At 37.6% G+C, this 7,062-nt stretch overlaps 1 protein-coding gene across 1 annotated transcript in view; it reads left to right on the top strand.

Annotated features, from left to right (window-relative positions):
• Window positions 1-645: 645 nt before the first annotated feature.
• Window positions 646-7,062, top strand: part of dgat2 (diacylglycerol O-acyltransferase 2) — a 60,429-nt gene continuing 54,012 nt past the window's right edge. Inside the window, exon 1 of the mRNA XM_061963170.2 lies at window positions 646-742. The gene's annotated coding sequence lies outside the window, so the exon portion shown is untranslated. The remainder of the gene's footprint in view (window positions 743-7,062) is intronic.

Genomic DNA, 7,062 nt, shown 5'->3' with positions numbered 1-7,062 from the left:
ATATATATATATATATATATCTCAAAGTTGAAAACATATGACCTTTCATGTATTACATACATTTTCTTTCTGTCAAAATGGAAACAATGAAAACATTTAGTAAGAAAGATGAAGTATGCACATTATTTCAAGGCTTTTGCGGGCCAACTTAAATGACGTGTCGGGCCGGATCTGGCCCCCGGGCCTTGAGTTTGATACTTGTGATGTATACGGTTGATGAGTTCGTCCAAAAATAGTCAGAAATGCTAATAAATGGATTATCACAGTAGTTTCTACTTATTGTTTACATTCAGGGCAGCCATCTAAAAATCACAACTCAGGGCTGGTGAGGCCAGGACCTCGGACATTCTGCCGTCCCAGTGCAGATCATACACACCAATAACTTGGCTGAAGGACATCTGCTCTTTGATGAGATTATCAATGGAGGCTTGAAAACTGAGAAAACCTGAACACGGAGGCCACTACCCCAGACACCAAAAACAGTCATGTTGTCAGAGATGAAAGCGATAAAAGAGCTAAAAAGGAAAACATGTAACAAGATAATTGAACACATAAAAGCAAGGGAACACATTAAAGTTGACATTGGAAAAAAAAAAAAATAACAGAGCAACTTAGAAAATAACACGCTGGAAACTAAAGCAGCTGTCTCATTCACAGTGAGCCATTCCGGGAGCAAGAAAGTGGAGGTGAACGTTAAAGTGGACCCCACTATTGTAACTACCCCAAAATGGTCGTGTGTCAGGTAAGCTAGCTCATTTTCAAAAGCTTATTTTTTGCCATTCAACGAGGCTGACCATATTCTGAAATCCCAAAAAGAGGACACATATATGCGTGCCAAGGCCGGGACTAGGTGAAAATTTGCCAATGATACTCGAACTTGCTTTATAAATAATATATATTTATTCAAATAAAGTATTTTTTCTCCTCTGTTGACAGCAGTGTTGGCGCTGGGAATTTTCAAAATGGGGTCCCAGGGACCCCATCAAGTCATAAAAATGGGGTCCCACAGTAAATTTTTGGGGTCCCACTTTTTTGTATGCGTTTTGAAAACAAATGACAAATGTATGCATTATCCTGTTATATCTCACATTCTATATTGTGTTTTGGAAAAAGGTTGTCATAAACGTTACTTAATTCATTTAAAAAAATAATACAAAACAAAACAAATGTGTAAGCATATGTAAATGTATTCAGTTATAAATATTCATTCACTTTCTTCTTTCCTTCATGGATCTAAACACTACCGCTGCTGGTAGTTTTTTCTATGTTTTTATTTAATAAGTTGTAGGTGTATTTATTTCAGTATAAAAGTGTAAAAAGTGTTTTGCTTCGGTCATTTAAAGATGATAATGGTGTGCCAGGGCATACATATATTTTATATTTAACGCTTAAATCTCTGGAGTCCACATCAACTTCAGATCTATTCCTCATTTCAAAATGTTTTAGTTTTTTTATGTTGTTTTTTTGTTTTGTTTGTTTTCCGCCCTTTTTTGTCAAACAAAACTATGTTTTTTATTGCAAACACACAAAATATGCAAAATCTTCCACCAAAAATTATTTTTTAAAGTGGAATATTTGATGTGAAGTAATCGGAATGTTTGATAGGTCAATAATACACAATTACATTGATTTTGATTCAATATTATGTTTTGAGCAATGACCGTTTGAAAAAAAAAAAAAACTGCTTTGTTTTATTAGTCAACATTGCAACTGTTTCTAAATTAAATTTCACCTGTAAGCTTTTTTATTTCACTTTTGTTATGTTTTTGTTTATTTTAATAGTATTTTTAGAATGTGCCGTGGGCCTTTAAAACATTACCGCAAATGGTAAAAAAATAAAAACCTGCGTCCTTTCTGATTTCAATGCTTTAAAAAGACACAAAAAGTGCGTTAACGCCAACACTGGTTGACAGTATAACAAAATAAGTCACACTTATATTCTGTAACATTCACAGTTTTGGAAAAAAGTGCAGAAGTAGAAATATTCAAAATAACCTCTTGTATATAATCTAAACATTAATAATGCCTCAAAACAAGTTTATTAAATTCAAACAAAAAACAGCAGACGAGCTCTCGCCCTGCACAGCCGTTTTGTGCTTTGTAGTGTCGATATGGGCTTGTAGATCCTTGGCCCCTTTATTTGCCACAGATACATACGTTCCTGCTTTGCACACAGTGCATTCTGCTTTCCATGTGTCACGGCCAGGACGAAAACACAAATACTTTTTCCGCAAATCATCCGTGAAGTTGCATTTACGTTTCGGCATTTCTTGTTTTCATGTCTGTCTCTCCACTCACTAGCTCTCTCGCTCTCTGTCTCTGCCCCTCCCTCACGAATGTTTCTGCGTGCGCACACCTTCACGGTTTGTTTTGTTTAACCCCTTCTTAACCCTGGACGTACATTGAAAATACACGCAACCCTAACTCTAAATGCCGGACATTTGAGGCATTTAAGAAACCCTGCCCGGACATCCGCAAAAGATGACATGTCCGGGGAAAAGAGGACGTATGGTCAGCCTAATTCAATCAACTTTTAAATCCATTTAACAATTCTCATGCTTTAAAGGGAAACTGCACTTTTTTATTTATTTTGCCTATTATTCACAATCCTTATCTTATGTAAGACAAGAACACTTTTTTATTTTTTCATTTTTTATGCATTCTAATTCATAGATAAACACTAGCAAGTGTTGGCTACTAATAGAGGTACTGAAATTCACTCTATTCCACTCTAAAAAAAACATCCATAAACTTCCATTAACGTTTTAAAAAGTATGTACAGTAATGTGATGTAGTAACAAGCACTTTCATAACAACATGTAATATTTATGTATTTTGGTCATTTTAAGTATAAGGCAGCGCATTAATTTCACAGACTCATCAAAACATTTGATATTTCCTACAAGAACAACAACACTACTACTCATGGCAGACTTCATGATTGACAACGGTGGTTAGAGTGTCCGCCCTGAGATTGGTAGGTTGGGAGTTCAAACCCCGGCCGAGTCATAACAAAGACTATAAAATGGGACCCATTACCTCCCTGCTTGGCACTCAGCATCAAGGGTTGGGATTGGAGGTTAAATCACCAACAATTATTACCGGGCGCGGCCACCGCTGCTGCTCACTGCTCCCCTCACCTCCCAGGCGGTGAGCAAGGGGATGGGTCAAATGCAGAGGACAAATTTCACCACACCTAGTGTGTGTGTGACAATCATTGGTACTTCAACTTAACTTTAACTTTAGAAGCTGAGTGATAAGCAGATCCAGCAAGTAGCATGTTTGCTAAGTGCTAAACAAAAAGTACAAACTAAGAACATAATTTTAAAAATCACTTACTGTACAATGTCTGCTATCACTGTGATCTCGACTGATGAAATATGTATATCTTCCATTGTAGACGAAAAATTAATGGTAAACCAGCATTTTTTTTCCATGTCTTTCTCACCATCTCTGGGTCTAAGTTGAATGTCAGAGTTGACCAACTTCTCGGTGTGTAGCCACATCCTTCTACTATACAAGTGAGATTCGTGATTTATAATCTAGAATTAACTTTTACCAACTCGGAGGCGATGCAGCAGCTCAGTATGTCAATAGCTGTATAAGCTAGTTAGCTCTCTGTGATCACCACTTAAAGTAGTTCCTAGGTGTTAATGCTTATAATAACAATATCTACTACTTGGTTAATATTCAAGTCACGAGGTGTAAATGCTGTATTGTTGGCGGCTTTTGGATGTTTTTAGGGGCGCTTTATGGGTGCAATAGATTACTTTCGTTAGCTTCTTTGTTAGCCACCTCTTACTTCTCGTATATTACACATTGAGAATGCATAAAAAAAGACATATGTGTTCTTGTCTAACCCTAAGGATCGTGAATGATTGGCAAAATGCCAAATAAAGTGCAGTTCCCCTTGAACATGGCGTCAAATATTATAGTTCAAATCTTCTTACTCTACTTAGTCAATCAATTCAAATACAACAAGCTACAAACTATTGTGGGGTGGTTGCAATGTTCCCTCTAAAGTGGGCGCCTGTGCAATTATGCACTGCTCAAGCGTCCTCTGCGCACGGCAAATCTATGCCACGCACAAAATCTAATAAAAAATAAATAAGCGCATAACAATTTTCGACACACGAACACGACAGAGAAAACAGTTTTCGTCATCATTGTTCAAATATTGTAACGTCTGTCGAGACGCTTTGAGGACATGAATTCCATCGATAACTTTACTGAGCAAAACTCTTTATTGTCGGCCATAAATACATCACCAAAACATTAGTGAAAACAATTCTATCTAGCAAAAGTGGTCATTTTCTACAGTACAAATTAGACCAAAACCAACTTTGTTATATCAACAGCAGCCGCTCGCTCTTTCTCACTTGCGCCGACACATGCACAGATGGCACTTAGCCAGTGATGCGTTTACAGCCACACAAAAAGTCGGACAACGCCAACACCAACACCACACAAAAAGTGTCATTCCAGGTCGTTACACTATGATTTACCAATCAAATGTGTGCTTATTCTAGTGTCATTTATTAGGAATCTTAATTTATAAATATTAATCATGAAATGCTGTTAGTATATTAAATAAATACTAATAAAAATATGTTTTTTACAAACAGGAAGTTGCAGGAATGTACACATGATCCCCTGCTTACATCTCATTGTGCAACATGTGAATGTTTTAATGGGAACTAAATGCAATGTCTGAAAGGGGTACAAATTATTTCCAAAGCAGGACCTCCACCCAGACAAACAATACAAGTACACAGTTCATGAAAAACAATTTTTTTTGTTATTGTCATTGTAAGTGGGCCTAAACACTTACATTAGAAAATAACCTCATGGAAATGACTGCTGTCATTTGATTATATTAATAAGAGAATGTTGTCGGTCTGTCTGTGTTGGCCCTGCGATGAGGTGGGGACTTGTCCAGGGTGTACCCCGCCTTCCGCCCGAATGCAGCTGAGATAGGCTCCAGCACCCCCCCGCGACCCCAAAAGGGACAAGCGGTAGAAAATGGATTGATGGAGATTGAACTTGTTATTTAGTCAGGTTTGGGACAGGTGTGCTGCTGGTGTAGCCACAGTGTGCAGGTGTGATGTTGCTCACATGGGCTCCACTGAATGCTCAGAGAGTTTTTGCCTTTGCTCATACACATGAAAAATTAGAGGGAACATTGGGTGGTTGTCATGTGACAGTCATGTGACTATCCTAGGCAATGGCTTCCCCAAAATGGCAGCATGCCAGGTGAGCGAGTTCATTTTGTTTTTACAATTAAAGCTCATTCTAAAACCATTGAACAATTCTAATACTTGGCTCGGGTGTCAAATATTGTAATGTCACTGTTCTAACTATACTTCTTTAATCTGTAAAACAAGCTACAAAACATTTTGTTGTAGTCGTCATGCATAGCTGCCCCACAATGGTGGTGTGTCAGGTAAACTAGCTCATTTCTAAAAGCTTAAATTTTTGCTGTTAAAGCTTATTGCAAATCGATTACACAAATGTAATACTTTAATAGAATGTCAATTGTTGACAAATGTTTTCGTCAATTCATATAAAATAAGTTAGAAAACAGTGTGGAGGGGTTGTAATTTGACTATATAGCTGGCAGTTTGTCAGTAAGCTATAGCTCATTTTCAAAAGCCTATTTTTTACAATTAAAGCTAATTTTCAATTCATTTAAAAATTCTAATGCAAATTAAATATGTTGCCAGGTATTGCAATTTAACTCTTTAAACAAACTACAAATAATTCTGGAGTGGTTGTGATGTGACGACACCTTCCGCATATCGGCACTGTGGCAGGTAAGCTATTATATTTCCATCCATCCATCCATTTTCTACCGCGTGTCCCTCTCGGGGTCGCAGGTGTGACTGGAGCTTATCCCAGCTGCACTCGGGCGGTAGGCGGGGTACACCCTGGACAAGTCACCACCTCATTGCAGGGCCAACACAGATAGACAGACAACATTATTTTTGTTTTAACCATCAAAACACAGAATCAAGCTATTTAACAATTGTAATACTTTAATTAGGTATCAAATATTACAAATAAAGCAGCTGGGATAGGCTCCAGCACCGCCCGCGACCCCTAAAGGGACAAGCGGTAGAAAATGGATAGATGGATGGATGTTCTTATTGTTTCTCAACCAATTCAAATAAAACAAGCTGCTATCGGGATTTTAGCATTAAAACTGCCATGGAAATCCTTTTTGTCACAAAAGCAAAAATGCAAATAAGACACTTAATAAATGTTTCACTGATTTTCAATAATATATGTTGTTTTGATCTATTTTAATGATATTTATGCTATACAAAAAAGTGTCGCTATTTTCAAGTAAGGAATACATTTATCATGAACAATTCATGATAAATGAATTGGCTTGTAAATAACATAATGTCATGGCTGTCTTAAATTTCCAATTATTTCTACAACTTTTATTTTTTTGTGATAGTGATTGGAGCACATACTTGTTGGTCACAAAAAACATTCATGAAGTTTGGTTCTTTTATGAATTTATTATGGGTCTACTGAAAATGTGACCAAATCTGCTGACATCACATGGACAAAGATAAGACCTTCTGGAGGAAAGTTCTGTGCTCAGATGAAACAAAAATTTAGCTGTTTGGCCACAATACCCAGCAATATGTTTGGAGGAGAAAAGGTGAGGCCTTTAATCCCAGGAACACCACACCTACCGTCAAGCATGGTGGTGGTAGAATTATGCTCTGGGCCTGTTTTGCTGCCAATGGAACTGGTGCTTTACAGAGAGTAAATGGGACAATGAAAAGGGAGGATTACCTCCAAATTCTTCAGGACAACCTAAAGTCATCAGCCCGGAGGTTGGGTGTTGGGCGCAGTTGGGTGTTCCAACAGGACAATGACCCCAAACACACGTCAAAAGTGGTAAAGGAATGGCTAAATCAGGCTAGACTTAAGGTTTTAGAATGGCCTTCCCAAAGTCCTGACTTTGAAAACCAACACATTTAGCTGAACTGCACCAATTTTGTCAAGAGAAGTGGTCAAAAACTCAACCAGAAGCTTGTTGATGGC

This window comes from Nerophis lumbriciformis, linkage group LG09, assembly GCF_033978685.3.
Source record: "Nerophis lumbriciformis linkage group LG09, RoL_Nlum_v2.1, whole genome shotgun sequence".
In the NCBI taxonomy this organism is placed as follows: domain Eukaryota; kingdom Metazoa; phylum Chordata; class Actinopteri; order Syngnathiformes; family Syngnathidae; genus Nerophis; species Nerophis lumbriciformis.
Note: the sequence above shows the minus strand (reverse complement) of the source record. Positions and strands in the feature narration are given on the sequence as shown.